This window comes from Podarcis erhardii, assembly GCF_964252035.2.
Source record: "Podarcis erhardii genome assembly, chromosome: 6".
NCBI lineage: Eukaryota > Metazoa > Chordata > Lepidosauria > Squamata > Lacertidae > Podarcis > Podarcis erhardii.
This window is the reverse complement of record NC_138510.1, coordinates 44,582,106-44,600,184: the sequence shown is the minus strand read 5'-3', so window position 1 is coordinate 44,600,184 and position 18,079 is coordinate 44,582,106. Positions and strand designations below refer to the sequence as shown.

Below are 18,079 nucleotides of genomic sequence, written 5' to 3'. Positions count from 1 at the left end.
TCCCCGAGTCCCTGGACTCCAAACATGAGAGACAGATGGAATTCAAGAGAGATAAGGGCCTTGTTTGCTCTGGCATGAGGATGAAATATGGTTCAGAGTATCACTACTTAGAGCAGTGTTTCCCAACCTTGTGCCTCCAGCTGTTTTTGAACTACAACTCCCATCATCCCTGACTAGCAAGACCAGTGGCAAGGGATGATGGGAATTGTAGTCCAAAAACAGCTGGAGGCACAAGGTTGGGAAACACTGACTTAGAGAACTGCAGTCCTGCCACTTCTTCCCATGCTAGGGATAATAGCCCAGCCTATGCCAGGATCATGAAAAGATGCTCAGGCTGCAAATAAAACACCATAGATAAAACTGTACTGATTAGATGCAACCAATTTGCTGGAATATTTTGCTAGAGAAGTAAGGGATTAAGCACATTTTGATCAGCTAATAAGAATAATAATACAAGCAATTAGGAGAGGGCAAACACTTGTTTGCTACTACCCAGAAGGCAGGACTAGATCTAAGAGGCTTAAGTTTATTGAGGATAGAGTTCAATTGAGCAGCAAGGGAATTTCAACAATGTAACCAATTACCTAGAGGGGTGGTGGCCTCTCTGTTGTCCACTGCCCCCCACCTGCCAAAAATTTCATCAATCTCCCATCCAGCAAACTTGTCTCATATTCCAGTGGTCTCCAATATAGGTAGTAATTTTGACTGTCAAACCAGGACCATTTCAGGGGCAAATCAATTCTATCAAACAAAGCCCAGTGCGATGAAGTCCATAGTACAGGTAGGAAGCAGAGACGGGGAATCCGTGGCTTGGCCAAGGTCCACAGCAAATTGATGACTGGGGCGACATTTGAATATCATTCTTAAATTGTGGCATCTAGAATTGGACACTATATTCCAGGTGTGGTCTGACCAATGCTACACTGGAAAAAAAATGTATCTTTGAGATTATTTCCTGGAATAAGCAGCTGGTTTATCAGGCATGCAGGGCGCTTTTGATGGGTAAAAAATAGCAACCATATGTAAGCTCTTATAGCGAATATGCTTTCAGAGCAATTTTGCATGGCCTCCTCAGCACTTCAGAGGAAGAATCCAGCTGCTTTTTCAGATTCCTAAATATGTAAGCAGGAGTTTACACCCTGCTGGTTAAGCTTTTGTCCTCAAAGTGCCTCAGCTCTTTTACTAGCTGCCTTCTTCAGTCAGGGAGTGTGAAGAGCTTACAGGCCCTATCTGGGCATAGATAAAGTGATCATATTCCTTCTTGCTGTCATAACACAGGCAGTACATAACAACTGGCACACGATGGTTAGCTTATTCATAGACTACAGGCACTCTGGCTCAGAAATCAGCTTAACCTCAAACAAACTGAAACAAGAACATTCCTTACACCGTAGGAATATATGTTCCAACTTGTGTGATAAGTCTCCCAAATTCGTACTTGGGAAACTCTCCCAGGATCCTCCTTATGACCTCTCTAGCTTTTTCATTCTCTTCAGTATAGCACCCAGTATCTCTCAAAATACAGTGGATGCTTGGGTTGCGAACATGATCAGTGTGGAATGCACATTTGCAACCCGCGTCTGCGCACGCACGGGTTGTGATTCTGCACATGCTGAAACCCGGAAGTAACCTGTTCCAGTACTTCTGGGTTTCGGCAGTCCGCAACCCAAAAAAACGCAACCTGAAGCAGCTGTAACCCGAGGTATGACTGTAATTGGGACAGACAAATGAGCCAAACACCATCTGAAAGAGAACATCTCAACACATCTCAGCCTTAAAATTAATACAGAATGCACTGATTCACTTAGGTTGAACCTATCCTATGTTCTAGGCTTGGGGAAGGTAACAGCCATTTGCGTGTGTAAGATCTCAAGGTAAATATGCTTTCATCTTCAGCTTCAAGTCAATGCACAATGCATACGATTTTCTATGGTGCCACTTTTGTGCATAAAACATGTAGATGACACATTATGCACATTCTGGTGCATAACCCCTGATCCCTCCTACCCCTGCTTAACCACCAAGGCCATTGGGAGAGTCACTGTTTGTGGTCCTCCATGGCTTGGGCTCATATCTACAAGCAGCTGTGTTCAGTATTGTGGGCACAATGTTGTGCAAATCCTTTCCAGTTGAAGTATGAGAGGCACTTACTGAAGACTTAAAATAAAATTTTAAAACCCTGCAAACTTTTTAATCGAATCCTGACATTACTGCATGGGTGGACTAGATTATCCTTGGGGTCCCTTCCAACTCTTTCATTTACAGGTTTAACTCATTATTAATCCTATTGTATGAGGTCTCCTGTACACTGCATAGAGACAGCTATGATGAAGCAGTATACAATTGCTAAAATGAATTGCTTTCAATAAATTAATAAACGCAAAACAAAGTGCTGTTTCTCCTTAGTACTCCATCAGCGAATTCTAAGCACACAAGACCTGCGGTCAGAGAAATGCAACCCCGTTCCACACTCCCTGTCAGAGTTATGTGAGGTTGGTGTGTTGTGATAGGATGCTGAGATTATGGTATAGATTGCTGTACTTCATGCGCTCTCCTGGTGAAGTGGCCTGAGAGATTATTGCTACAGGGGGAGGTGCCAGGTACTGGCAGGTCTTCAAGGAGTGTGTGGCAAGGGCAGGGCAGTGATGATACAGGCAAAGGGGGCAGTGATTTATGGGGTTCTGTGCCACCCATGAGGCAGCAGCCAGGGCTGGAGGAAGGGAGAGAGTTTTAGTAGCTGGAGATGGGGGGGAGGGGCAGGAAGTGTCAGAAGAAGAGGAAGAGACTGATCTTGAGAGAGGTGGGCTGGTAGAATCCCCTCTATCCCCTTCATCACTGTCTCTAAGGTCCAGGAGAAAACCCGCTTTCTAACACTCAAGGCCTACCCAGAAAATAAAAGATAAGCATGCTTCTTGCTTCAAAATAATTGCTTTCATCCATATGCAAATCAACCAAAAGTCATATGACTGGTTGACTAAGATTTCTTCAAGCAGGTGACACGGGGCATTCTTTTGTTTTGAATATGATGCATCAGAACCGGCACTATGTTATAAGTGAAATTCCCTTATGTGTAGGAAGTGAATGAAGAATGAATTCCTGTTCTCAGTTGCTATTGCCTATAGTCATTTTAAGTGCTCGTATAAAAAGTAAATATTCCTTTTATTAAATCACTACCCATTGAATTGGGAGAAGCTTTTTAAATGCATCAAAAGATTATTAAAACTGATAAGTTTAATGGTTCATTAAATGTTAGAGCCCTAAGTGTTTCTTTCAGTTTTGAAATTCTTAACAATGTACAGCCTTCTAATTTGTTATTTGTTTTTTTATATGTGTGTTTTAAGGAGTGTATTTTTATTTGTTTCAAGAAGTTCTAACCTGCTTTTCTTTATAGAGCACTTTCAAAGCAACTTGCAAAAAAGGACATGTGTGCATCACATTGTACGTGCACTGCATGCAGTGCTCTATTGCAGGTGCATCAATACAGCTCTATTGATGCTTCAGTAGTGCATTAGTGGTGGATTTATTCTGCTTTAGAACCTTCTGCAAAGATTCCTCCATGCCACCACATTATTGCTATCTGGATGGGCTGTAGCACAATGAAAGTGGGACAAGAAAGGCCCAGAACACGTGTGGCATAAAAACCTACGGGATGTCAGCAGAAACCTATGGGATATGAAGAATCTGGTCCTCTGCCGTCCCTTTCTCCTTGTCCCCCTCCTCCTTATGCCTACTCTTTCAATAAAGAGTACTGAAAGCGGGATCACGTGTGAAGGCTCCAGTAGCATCATGACCACAAATCATCATGTGTGCAATAAGAAGGACTGATAAGTGAATTCCATTCAGCTTTGATGGACATATTAACATTTAGTTTGCCAATTAACCTAAAATTGCATACTTTGTGATCTCCATTTAGGACATTCCTGCTTTTCTGACTTGTTTGTAAGAGAGAGATGCGGGGGGAGAGGCAGGCTTACCTGGTAATGGCAGCGGGAACGATAATTTGAGCACTGCTGGGCAGCTTAGTCTACCCACCATTTTGATTTCTCACAGCATCCTGGAGAAATGCCTAGCCTAGCACTGCTCAGAGTACCAGGTGTTGTTTTTTTTTACTCTGGTGTTAAACAGGTGTCAGCAACCTTTTTCAGCCGTGGGCCAGTCCACCGTCCCTCAGACCATGTGGTGGGCCGGACTATATTTTGAAGGAAAAAAATGAACGAATTCCTATGCCCCACAAATAACCCAGAGATGCATTTTAAATAGAAGCACACATTCTACTCATGTAAAAACATGCTGATTCCCAGACTGTCTGCAGGCCGGGTTGAGAAGGCGATTGGGATGCATCTGGCCCCCAGGCCTTAGGTTGCCTACCTCTGTGTTAAAGAGTGGCCCACACCAAGTGTCAGTGGGTTCTGCTGGAGTACTGGGCCCCTAGCAGTTGCCCAAAGGTGTTGTAGGACACAGCTTGAAAGGCTTCCAGAATTTGAACCCATTCTTTACTCTGATGTAGCTATACTGTGCATTCCAAACAAAACGACGACTGCATGGAGAAAGGGTTACAAAATAGTAGACAGACATAGTTACAAACCTCTATATGCAACTATGGCATGTGCTAGTAATATACCACTATGCAGATCCAATTCTTAAATCTGCCCTCAATAATTGACCAGCAAACACCTCAATGACATGGAGTATGAATCAATCTGTTGCCTAGGTAAACTTTTCCCTTTACCCAGGATGCTTACCATGTCAGACCACTGGTCTATCTACATCAATACATCAATATAGTCTACACTAACTACATTGCAGCTGTCCGGGTTTTTAAGTGTTTACCAGCCCTACGACAAGGATTGAACTTGGAATCTCTGCAAATAATATCTACATTACGGATTACTACAGCCCTTCCTCCCCACAACCACACATCCAGCTGGGCTTGAGTGCAGATGGAAGGAAGCTTCAACTGTGTCCATCACTGTTTGCTTAGGGCAGTGGTGGCCATACTTGGCCCTCCAGCTGTTTTGGGACTACTATACCCATCATCCCTGGCCACTGGTCCTGTTAACTAGTTGTAGTCCAAAAACAGCTGGAAGGCCAAGTTTGGCCACCACCACCACTGGCTTAGGGAAATACCTTAATTTGCTTTATTTTTGAGGTAGCACATAAGGTTTCACGTACTACAGCTCAATTCATTAGGTACAAGAAGTATTATTCTCACCTGGGGGATTATATATCTGGGGTGAGGAGGAGAAATGCATGCGCACACAAAGTTTAGAGGGGAAAGTAAATGCAAACAGAGCAGCCAAAAGGCCACGGAATGCAGAGATACAGTCTGAGATTTCTATGCAAAACAACAGTGTATACAAGATAAGGACAGGATATCTTGTGTACATTTCAGTTTTGCATGGAGATGACAGAGACTGTACATCTCAGTCTTTTGACCTTGACCTCTCTCTCAGTCTGTGTGTGTGTGTGTGTGTGTGCGCGCGTGCGCGCGCGTGCCAACTCAGTATAACACTTCATGTACTGGATGATAAAGTGGACTCTAGCTGGCCCATGGAAGTTTATGGCACAATCTTTCAAGCCACCACAAGCCCTTTTGTGCATACGACTTGTATGTTTATTCTTCTGGAATTAAATTATTGTTATATTCTCATGCACCACCTGAAAGCATATCAGAAATTACACACAGTCATGGGCCATGTAATAACCAGGTACTGTACAAGTAGAAAGGCAAGTCCCATGAGCATTGCCTCCCTCAAATCCCTAAATCCAGAGATCAGCTGAAGCCCTGTTACCTTCTCCAAATTTGGATGAATTAGCAATTTTGAATATCTTCTTGGCTTCCTCAACCTTTCACTGGTTCTCAGCAATTTCTCTGCTTCCACTACTATGGGTCTCTTCCCCACTCTTTTTATCATAAAAGAAGACTCACCAAGGTCACAAAGCAGAGAATTCTATGCAGGTTTTCCCCGAAGGAAATTCCAGCACTCATCACCTCAGAATGAGAACTTCATCTAGAGCAACAGGGCAAGGCGAGCCTAAGCCCTGCATAAAAGACAGGGAGAATTGGAAACCAATAGAGTTTTAAAATAGCCCTGCTGGCTCTGCTTGGCTTCACCCTATGTAACGTTCATCAGCTTCTGCTTTCACTCTGACTCATTCACAGGATGGGCGGGGAAAGAGAACAGGACGTCTGAAGGAAGGAGAATGTAAACCAGCAGTGGAGCCACATGGAACACTAACAGAAACATCTTATGCATGTCTGCTTGGAAGAAAGTCTCGCTCACACTTCAGTGCTAGTAGGCATGTTTAGACTTTGAGCCTAAGGCTGCAGTCTTATGCTCTTAATGAATTGAGGAGGGATTACTTTCTGTACTGCACAAGCATTGGGGGTCGCAGTGCACAACAGTTCACTAACAGGGTTAGCCTCTAGCCGAAGGGACATTTTGTAATGTATTCCACTTATAGAAGCAGGGCACAGGATTCTCAGAAATACCACTGGAGGAAATGTGCAGTCAGAATTATCCTACCCTTGAATTTAGACGGGCACAGAAGGGCAATCTTTCATTTAAGAAATTAAATAATAAAATGATTTTCCCCCTCCGCTGCCTTTAGATCATTGGGGGGTGGGGGGCAATTTCATACCATCAAAGCAAATTTACACAGTCCACCTAGAGTTACCTGTAGATCATACAGAAACTTAGAGGGAAGGACAATTACAGTGGTACCTCCAGTTACAAACTTAATTTGTTCCGGAGGTCCGTTCTTAAGCCGAAACAGTTCTTAACATGAGGCGCGCTTTCGCTAATGGTGCCTCCTGCTGCTGCTGCGCCGCCAATGCATGACTTCCACTCGCATCCCGGGGCAAAGTTCGCAACCAGGAGCATCTACTTCCAGGATAGTGGAGCTCGATACCAGAAGCATTCATAAGGAGGATGGTACGTAACACGAGATTCCACTGTATTGTCAAAGCGTTACTTCAATAATTGTATGTATTTCTGAAATATTTCTCCAATGAAAATAGGGACATCCTACCATACCCTCCAACATTTCTCCATTGAAAGTAGGGACATCCTAAGCAAAACCAGGACATTCCAGGATCAAATCAGAAACCAGGACGGCTTCTCTAAATCAGGGATGTCCCTGGAAAATAGGGAAATTGGAGGGTCTGCAGTGGGTTTTCCCGGAGAAAACAATGGAACAAAAGAAAAACCTATCAGACCCATGCCTGAAAACCAAGAGACAAACAGAAGTGAGGATGAGCCCTCAGAGTTTGCTCTCCAAACCACATCTGGGCCTTGTGATTACTCACACAATTTACCAGGCCACAACAGCGTGCCATGAAAGAGCCTAAAGTGTGCCTTGAAAAATTAAGCTGCACAAGAAGAAAGGAATGGGTTAAAGTGACACCTGAACATACACCCACACACAAGGGAAGAAGGAGTGGGCATTCACTAACAGAATGACAAACCTTCACATCCTGATGTGAATCACCACAGAAACAGCTAGTGAAATGCCAGAGTACCAAGTCATAAGCACAAGGCCAGGTTAAAGCATGGGCTATGTGGCCTGTGGCTGTGCGCCCGCAGTCTCGGGGGACCCACTAGCAATCTAGACCAACTTCCAAAATGTCGTGTCCATGGCTGTTCTTACAGCATAGTATTTGTTTCTGCTGTACAGTGGTACCTCAGGTTAAGAACTTAATTCGTTCTGGAGGCCCGTTCTTAACCTGAAACTGTTCTTAACCTGAGACACCACTTTAGCTAATGGGGCCTCCCGCTGCCGCCGCGCGATTTCTGTTCTCATCCTGAAGCAAAGTTCTTAACCTGAGGTACTATTTCTGGGGTTAGTGGAGTCTGTAACCTGAAGCGTCTGTAAGGTACCACTGTACCTTAATACATGCTCTCCTTTCTCATCACTGAGTGTCCAAATGCACAAAACGTTTGAGAGAGAGAGAAAATGTCAGCACACTGAGTAGCTGAGTAGCATTCAGGACTCTTAAATAAATTACTTTATATTTGGTTTATAAAATACTTTGGGTTACGCGCGCACACACATGTAGGCCTCCCCTATGCAGATGTCCCAAGTTCAATGTATGGACACCTGAGGGACCAGGTAAATTGTGTGACAATGGGTGGGGCCAGCAGTGTGACTCCATAGCCTCATGTACTATCCTGAGGAGACCCCTCCATGCAATAAACAGGTGAAGGGGGATTAAGAGTCATTTGCTTAAAGTGCAGAATATGATGATCCACTAATACTTGTAGTATTTCCCCACATTTGTGTATAACATAATTTGCTTTACTGGGCATATGTGCAGATATCATGTGTTTTTGAGTTCAGAATAGGCCCAGCTTTCATGTTACCGTAATCCATGGTAAGCAATAAACCATGGCTTACTGTGAACAAGCAGCATGTTAGTGCATAGTGCTCAATTGCTCCTGCTTTGAATGACCCTGCCTGGGCCTGGAACTAGAAGAAACAAACCATGAGGTTTGGGCTTATTGTTACTTGCATGTGAACCAATGCTAGTGATTTGTTTGTTCCAAGCAAAATACGAGCAGTAAGGCAACAGCAAACCTTAGCTTCTCACTCATGGTTTGTTGGGGAAGCAGCAAACCACAAGCACTGATTTGCGTGTAATGCCAAGCTTCATAGTTTGTTTCTTCCAGCTCCAGGAACAGTGGAGCAAAGTGGGAGTGATTGGGCAGCATGCACTAGTAAGTACTGCAGCTCATCATGGTAAGATACAAACCATGGTTTCCTCTAGAATGAAAACTAAGCCAAATGCTAAATGTATTTTTTCGCTCTATAAGACGCACTTTTTCCCTCCTTAAAAGTAAGGGGAAATGTGTGTGCATCTTATGAAGTGAATGCAGGCTGCGCAGCTATCGCTGAAGCCAGAACAGCAAGAGGGAGAGCTGCGCAGCAATCCCTCTTGCTGTTCTGGCTTCAGGGATAGCCGTGCAAAGGCTCTTCCACAACATTTGATTTAGAATTTTTTTTTCTTGTTTTCCTCCTCTAAAAACTAATTGCATGTTATGGTTGGGTGAGTCTTACAGAGCGAAAAATACGGTAACTAGTGTGTTGTTGAAATTGATCTTGTACTACTACTTACATCTCAGGAAGTGGAGCAGACTGACGATGCAAGTTCAAAACAAATAAATACTGTTTTTAGATTATCATTGATTTAAATTGCTTTTTGAATGTTTTAAATAGCAGTTTTGATTGCTAATTTTATCCGTGTATTCTTTTGTAAACTACTTTGTAGTTTGTTTGTTTGTTACAAATAAGTGGTACATAAATTTTATGAAATGAAATCAAAGGTTTGCATTCAAAAGAGGATGTGAAGTTTGCAAACTCCAATATTCTTCAGTAGACTCTAGCTTTTTCAGTTGGTGAGAGCCTCTTTAGTATCATGCAGAATTCAGTGCCTCAGCGCAATGCCTTGGAAAGTTTCAAAACAATTAGAAATGCCTGATGGGATGCCAGTCAACTATCCTGTTTAACATACCATTATTCATGAGCACGCAAAAATCAATACGACACCACAGAAGGTACTTTGATGAAGCAGCATAATAATCGCTCACTGGCTTCCTTAGAATACTTATACAGGCATAACAGAAGTATGTGACTTAACTAACTGTGACATTTAATTGACTATTTATTTAGTGATTTGCATTCGAATATGAAGCTTTAAGCAATTACGACATTTTACTAGCAGCTGCTCCCTCTTTTCCCCCCTCATATATATCAAAAAACTAAACTGCTGGTAGTGGACTTGCCAGGATATTAAAAGGGTTTTACAGCCTATATTCCCACGCTTTCCCTGCTGGTTGCTTTTGTGACTTTTAAATTCTGCTGGGGGGATCTCTCTTGCTGGAGAGTGTGTTTAGCCCTGAACTTTGGATCTAGGGATCCAGCCAATTATTTTGTTAATTTTGTTTATTTTTGCTAATTTCCTCCCACAAGTGATCTACAGTTGTACCTTGGAAGTCAAACAGAATCCATTCCGAAAGTCTGTTCGACTTCCAAAACATTCGGAAACCAAAGTGCGGCTTCTGATTGGTTGCAGGAAGCACTAATCTCCGCCTCAATTTCTGTGCCAATATCTGGCCACTGGCATCATATAGGGAGGCAGTAAGGATGTACTGTCCTGGGTCCTGTGCAAGTCTGGGAAATACTGTACACATCATCTGAATGGCCTGAACTTCCCCACTGATAGCCACTTCAAAGTCCAATTCCATCAACAACAACAGAATTGGCATTGACTGGGATAACCACACTAATCATGGGTAAAGCTCTACTCATTTCCTAGATCTAACTAAGTTTGTGAATAGGTTGCCTGAATCTCATTGCAATCTGTGTTGGGGTCACAGAGGACAAGACAACAGAATCTAATACACCTGTCCTTGCCCATTCAGTCTCAGACCCTCTTGTGCTGAGCAGAAAACGACAGAAGGAGGCTTTTACCCACACTGAACACACTAGAAGCCACTGCAGAATCAGGAGTCCTGGCAGAAGCCACCTTCAGACCTTCCTTTGCTCAACACAAGAAGGTCTGGAATACAGAAAGCAGTGCTGAGGTAGATGAGGACGTTTGGCATGCACAGCCCTGTGTCCCCAACAGAGGTGGATATTTCCTGTTCAGACATAACACCTGAGCAGTGGTGCACAAAACATTCAGCTTGTGGCAAATGAAACAGAGCAGCCAAGTAGATATCAGTAAATGTGAAGATACCCAACCAATAGCTGGGCTGGGAACCAAAGGTGAATTTGCCCCAGGGACTTCAAGGTGAGAGAAACATGCCTTGCTTGTTCTGAACCCTTTGGCTCCAAACTGCCTCATGTGATCCACATGCCTCACCGAATATTTACCATATTTAAAATACCAGTAGCAAAGGGGACAAAATGATTGCTGTCTGTTTTACTATAGGCACAAGCCACCTCACAAAAGGATGCTAACAATTTGCCAAAGGCAACATCAGAAAGGCATAGAGAATACCATGGATGGTGGAGGAGGAACCTTCCTTCTTCCAGAGCTGCTGCTCTTTTTGTATGCTTTTCAGGTGCCTGATGCTACCCCACTAAGATAGCATTGCACTGTAATGGGCTCAATTAAGGAACTTAATGATTCAGGCTCCAGTCCTTTTCAGCAAAAACTACCGAGAAGGAAGAAAAAGAGGAGGAGGTATGATATACTTGGGATGCTGTCCTTGGAGTCTGACTCAGATGTTTGAAATTCAAATGTTGAATGGAGGCCCAAATACTTTTCTGGGTGAAAATCCTCCTATCTATAAAGTGGTCAGTATGCAACCATGCAGTAGGTGCAGAATTCTACCCTCTCCCACTTTCTCATATTTCTTACTGAGCAGGAAGGAAACTTCTACTCACAATCACGGCTAGCAATTACCCACTCCCTACATGTCCACTGTTATAAGTTACTGCTTGACAAATGGTCACCAAATATTCACCCAGTATGTCTTGACTTCATAACCCCTTTCTTGCCATTCCGTAATACAGGCTAATATCTCCTCCCCCCCACACACACACACCTCCCATCCCAAATAGAAAAGTATGGCTTATTGAATGATGATCACAGAAAGACTTGTGGCAAAAGCAGAGGCTAAAGCACAGCTGCCCCAAATGCCAACCCACTACCCAAATCACTCTCTCATCTTTCCTTCCTTTCTGAGAACCTCATGCCCCAGAGCTATAGAAACTTTTGCAAACTCTTCTTGCTGTGGCTTAGACAGCACACCTGCTTTGGAGGAAACTGAGGCTGGGCCTCAACCCTCCTCCTAGCAAGACAGGCTGTGATTACAATCAGGGCTTTATGACACCATGACCTCCAATGTTTGCCAGGCAAAAACTGGGTACACTTTATTTTACGCTGGCTAAAAAAGTGGCTCATTAAAAAAAAAATCTATCTACACCAGAACCCTCTTCTGTTGTAATTAAAGTCTTTAAAAGTAATAATAATAAAAGCTTAGTTTTTATTTGTCCCCCATGCTGCCCAATCAAGTCAGAAAAGAAGATAGCAGGAAGTTGGTACCATTGGCACTCCTTGAGGACGGCACAGAATACAAAACACAGATCTGCCCTTGATGAGTTGCTGAGCATCCTAGCCTTAGTAACTGGAGCTTCTGGCTAACAAAGAACTAGTGTGTGCCACACTGAGCTGCATACAAAAGGCAGCTTTGCAGAACTAGGCAAGGGTTAAGGCCAGGAATTTTGACAGCAGGGAAACCATTGCCCCATCTCAGCTTTTAGCCAGTGTCAGCTATGCCAGAATGGAGATAAGCCAATTTGCATTGCCTTGGCCACTCGGACTAGTGTTGCAGTACAAGCCTCTGGTTTATTAGGCTTGTTTCCTACCAAATGGCAAACTAGTCAAGAGTTACAATCCAGGCTCTCTTCTTTCCTAAATGCTGAGGATTTGGATCAGTTACATCAAATGCAGGAAAACTGTAGCACAACCCACAAACATTTCCATTCTCGTTTTGAGCACCTGTTACCAGCCTTCAGACATTCATTTTCCACACACATCCTTCCACAGGAATCATTCCGAAAGTATTTCTGTGGAGGCAGACAGTATACGAAAACCAGCCCTAAAGTTATGGACACCTGATACTTTGCTTTTGATCCTCCATAGGCCGGAGAGATGATACTAAAAAGGGACCCGCTCACCCTGCTTTGTGTTTTCTGAAGGAACTATACCTCTGGCTGCCTAGTCTGGTTTTTTGAGGAGCTTTTGATTGCAAACACTTCTAGTGCTAGTGAATTGGCCTTTATGTAGTGCCAAGTGGCTACTATGCAAATCCTGCCAGTTTCAGCTCTACGATGTAAAAAGTTTCATCTGCCAACTTTCTCTCCTTTACACAAGAGAGCCAGTGTAGTGTAGTACTATCAAATCCCGACTCCACCCATGAGGCTCACTAGGTGACCTTTGGCCAGTCACTGGCTCTGAGTCTGACCTACCTCACAGGGTTGTTGTGTAGATAAAATAGGCAGGAACCATGTGTGCTGTTTTGAGATGCCTGGGGGAAAGGTGAGGTGGGAAACCCAGCCAGATGGGCGGGGTATGAGTAAAATAAAGTAAAGTAAAATAAAATAAAATAAAATAATGTTGTTTATTATTTATTGTGTTTATGTGCTTAGGTAAATGGCGTTTCCGTGCGCTGCTCTGGTTTGCCAGAAGCGACTTAGTCATGCTGGCCACATGACCCAGAAGCTGTACGCTGGCTCCCTTGGCCAGTAAAGTGAGATGAGCAACCCCCGTGTCGGTCACAACTGGACCTAATGGTCAGGGGTCCCTTTACCTTTACCTTCTTCTTAAAGTAGCCCAGGACAGTACACAATGTATTGAAAATATTACAACAATAAGAAAACATATAAAAAGATTAAAAACAGAAACAATACAAACACAGCAGCACAAACCTAGCACTGCTATATTGGAATTATTGAATTTATAGGCTTTGGACAAAATACGATGCCGCAGTTAATCAAAAACAGAAGCAAACCCTTCTCAACACCTCATGGCTGTGTCGATGGAAGAGAGGGGAGCACATGAGCCTGGGGAGATGCTGGTTTCATTTTAAGCACACTAAACCATGACCTATCATGACATCTGAATATAAACAGCATTGGTCTAAAAAAAAAAAAGGCTTTCGATAAAAGGATGTTCTTGTCCCTTGCCTCAAAGAACCTGGAAGACAAAATGCACTCATTGGGAATGCCACAAAATATAAAGCTGGTTGTTACTCACCCAACTGTTAGATGGACCCACAACAGGGCCTCTTCCAATGGCCTCAAGGATTGGGAAGGCACATATGGGATGGGAGGAAGCGTTTGTTCAGATGTCCCTTTGGTATGACTTTCTAGAATTCAAAAAATGGAGAAAAGCATGGGAAAAACCAAGATCAGTAACTGGCAGGAAATTGTACCATGTCTTCTTCTTTTTTAAAAAAAAGCATCTATCCCAGTCATGAAAGCCTAGGTAATGTAGAAGAGAAGCTATAGCATTGCAAATTCATCCCAGCACATTCATTCCTAATTCCACCTATTATCCAAACCATTGTAATTTTTCAGGATTCATATCACTGGTCTTAGATACAAGGTTTTAAAAAGTCAAGATCAATTGTTATAATATAATGCCAGGCAAAAAGCTGCTGGTCCCCATATGGCACTTAGCTTTGCAACCATCACTGAGAATGAATTTGTTGGATAGGTAGTAAACACATGCATGGTACACTAGAGGAGATTTTGTGGTTAGGGGAAATCCAGGAAGAGCAAGCCATGTATTAAGAACCCACAAATGCCACCATAACAGTCTGCAATTCAAGAAGTCATGAGTTTGTGACACCTGACTTGAAAGTTCACTTCCCACACCATCACCAGAGGGACTGGCTTCAGATGGCCAAATAAGGGAGCTGGCCTTTGATAAAACTGTCAAAAACATAGGAATTTGAGGTACATCAAGTCAGACCATTGGGTCCATCTGGCTCAGATCTGTCCATGCTAACTGGCAGCAAATCTCCAGGGTTCTAGGAAGGAGTCTTTCCCAGCCCTAGCTAGAGACACCAGGGACATTCTGAACGTAAAGAAAATGCTCTGCCCCTGACCTATTGCCCCTTCCCCTATCAGCTGTTTACCCATCTGCAGTTTCTCCTGTCTCTAAATTTCAGATGAGGGCATTTTAAAGCTGAACAAAAAGCTGCAATCATAGCCCAAGGAGAAACAGGATTGTTTCACAGTGCCACCCACAAGGAGGCTGAAACACCCAAACAGTTTTGCACACTGAAGAGTCCTTCACAGCTGTTCAAAGAGGGCACAAAGCGCAGGCGGGTGAACATCACTATAGGTGTAAGCAGAGAATTCATGCTGGGCAGCATGTTGCACCAGAGCAGATGATACTTCCAGTTGCAAAGTGAGGAAGATTCAACCTGGCAGTCCAGGCAGTGCCTTAGATATGAGGAGTTGTTTTCCTTCGCAGTTCATAAATCTAGCAGCAGACTGTATCTCCCATTACTTTAGCTCAGTTGTTCGCTCAAGTTAACTGTTGTGCTTGCTCAGGGGAGTTAATGATTAATGCAGTCAAGAGCCATCCCTCCTCAATATTTAGTAAAAAGAAAAGGGGGGGTCCTTTAGTCATTTATACAGGATAACAAGTACAGTACACATGTTCCTTTTTCCTATAGAGCATAGACTCCTAATTCCATCAGTTACTCCTATTTTGAACCTTTGGTGGGGGTGGGGGAAGTGGTGTCTGATGGCTGCAAAAAATATATTTACCAAGAGGGATAAAAACAAACTTCCAAGAGGCCAGCTACTATATATAGCACAGGCAAAACATCCAGGGGTAGGTTGGGTTACAGATCCCTCACCCTACTCAAGAAGGTGGTGTTGCCAGTCTCCTAAAATCATTCTTCCTTGGGAGGTGATAGGAGACGGATTCTATTTCTAGTTATTGGCTTGCCAGAATATATATATATATATATATATATATATATATATATATATATATATATATAAACACAACATAACATCTACCTAAAATAAGGATTTGTACTTTAACTCTTCAAGAGACCTCAAAGAAATCCCCTCACCTCACATTATATACATTATGCCTATAAACACGCACAGAGAGACATCTTCAGGCCCAGCACTTTTTTTGTTATGACACAGGGCACCATAATATCTCGGATTATACTGCCCATGACACCCATTTTATGCTGCTGCCTGCAACACTTTTACCAAAATGTGAATGTCAGCACCTCCTCATGTTTTTTAAAAAACAAAAACCCACCACTGCTCAGGATTAGTGTGCAGACACTGTGGGGGCCCTGCAAGGCGGAGAAGTTCTCTGTGCATATTATAGCCCTAACCCTGCAGAACGTAGACCCCGCAGAATGACCTTCACTGCTCACAAAACTCTACAAGCCATGGCCCTGAGCACGTGCAGGCCTGCACTTCCCACCAGCTGCTGGGGGGGGGTTAGTAGTATGGGGCAACAGGCAACGTTAATTTAAGATTGTCAATCTCTTCCGCAACCGCAAGGTCCTATCAGCTGAGCCAAGTAACGGGGAATGCAGCTGTGCATTCTGCCCTACCTTCAAGCTGGCAACACTGCTTGGCTCAAAGTCGGGATTTAGCTCAGTGCTCAGCCAAGCTCCAAGTCAATCTGCAGAAGACAAACCTGCCTAGGATGCCATTAGGGGGCTGCCACAGTGTCCCAAACAAGTGCTGTCCATATAAGCTGCACTCCCCACTGGGACCAATGGATGCTCCCTGGTCACCATTGACCCATGACAGTGCCTTCCCAGTGGCAGTTCCCCCATTACTTGAATGCCCTCCCTGGTGAGGTACACCTGTCTTCCCCATTAACAATATCCAGGAGGAATTGAAAAACGTCATTCACCCAGGCATATGATGGCTGAAAAATACTTTTACAGAAAACGATGAAATTAAATGTGGTGGTGTGTGTATGTTTTTAATTTCCTGTTAAATGCTCTTAATTGCTTTCCATTTTTTAAATAGGTCTTTGTTTCTAACTGTATCACTTTACTACTGTGTTTGCTGCCCTGGGTTCCTTTGGGAAGAAGGACCTCTTTCTGCCCTTACATTTCTAGGGAAAATAAATTGTCATCCACAGAGCTTCCAGACAGGGACGGGTCAATTCCCAGGAAGGAAGGAGCATTACTAGCCTTATTAATCCAGTTAAGTGTTTCACAATGGCAAAATGAGGGCTTGTGGGTTTTTTCAGCAGTGCAATAGGCATTTTGATTTTTTAAAAAATGATAAAGTAATTTAAGGCCTTGAGCAAGAGTGATAAAAGAAGTCTAGTGCAAAACTTCTGTATTAACTTAAAACAACTCCATGATGTACATGCTGTGATTTCTGTCCTGGGATACACTCAGCATAAATGTGTGGATATCTGTGTGGATATCTTGAGAGAATGGGGTGCTCTCATTGGTCAGAAAGAGCCAAGAGCCACCCCCTCAAAACTGAGGTGCTATTGTTCCCTCCCACCACCACCATGGGATCCATACTCATCTTCCAGACCACTGGGAAGCTGACCATCCCAAGCACCTGCTCCCAGGTAGACTGCTTTGGTTTTCACCCTGTTGGAGGTCTAGGATCAAAGTTGGTCAAGGTCAGGAATTTGCTATATTGGGGGGGAGGGGCAGCAGATTGCAAGGAATTGGCTGGGGATTGCAAGGAGCACTGACTGGTCTGGGATCCCCAAGTCTAACAGTTAATTGGTCACCCCAGTTTCCCCCTTTTCTGAGGCTGTAAGTGACCTATAAAAAGAGGGTGGTGGCAAGAACTACCAGATAGGAAAGCAGTGCTGTGGGGCCAGGAAAGGGACAAGAGAGACTCTCTTGAGCATCCCAGCTTTTCTGTACCCATCTCCTCCAAAGTCTGCTGCAATAAATGGAAATAGGTTCCTTTCCTTTGGTCTTTTGGGCCACTAGAAACAAAAATGGGCAAGCTGTGCCCAGGTGAGGAGCCACTGGAAGTAGAGGTATGACAATAAGAGGCCACGCACTGAAATACAACAACATGCATGACAGACCACACACACACACAATGTGGCTACAGATGCATAATAGGTTTTGTTTTTTTACTTGTCAGATTTTAGGTGGTATGGGAAAATACAGATTAAATGTAAAAAATAAAAATAAAAAAGGGAGTGAATTCTGAGGAGGACATTGTGTGGAAAAACTGCAACTTGTGGCCGTGAGCAGCATTAACTCAGCAATGAACTCCTGTCTGGAAGAACCCGTGGGTCAATAAGAAAGTCAAACTTTTGCGCCTCCACCCAAGCCCAAAAACAAAAGAAACTCTGCAGAGCAATTGCTTCATCTCAGAGCCATGTCCCTGCTCCCTCCAGTTCCTGTGCTTAACATTTGACAGTGATGTTTTATGAATGGAAAAATCAATTTCACCGTCGAGTCCATTTCAAAAAGAAAAAGAAAAAAATTGCCAGCGCAAATGTCCCAGGAGGGACCCAGTAATTATTGAATGCTCCAGGAGAAAGGAGGTAGAGGGGAAAGTTTCACCTTTGCCCTTTGTTTTG

At 43.5% G+C, this 18,079-nt stretch overlaps 1 protein-coding gene across 2 annotated transcripts in view; it reads right to left on the bottom strand.

Annotated features, from left to right (window-relative positions):
- Positions 1-18,079, bottom strand: part of TFEB (transcription factor EB) — a 69,199-nt gene that overhangs the window by 15,340 nt on the left and 35,780 nt on the right. For both annotated transcript variants that reach the window (XM_081865401.1, XM_081865402.1), the window contains exon 2: positions 13,766-13,877. The gene's annotated coding sequence lies outside the window, so the exon portion shown is untranslated. The remainder of the gene's footprint in view (positions 1-13,765; positions 13,878-18,079) is intronic.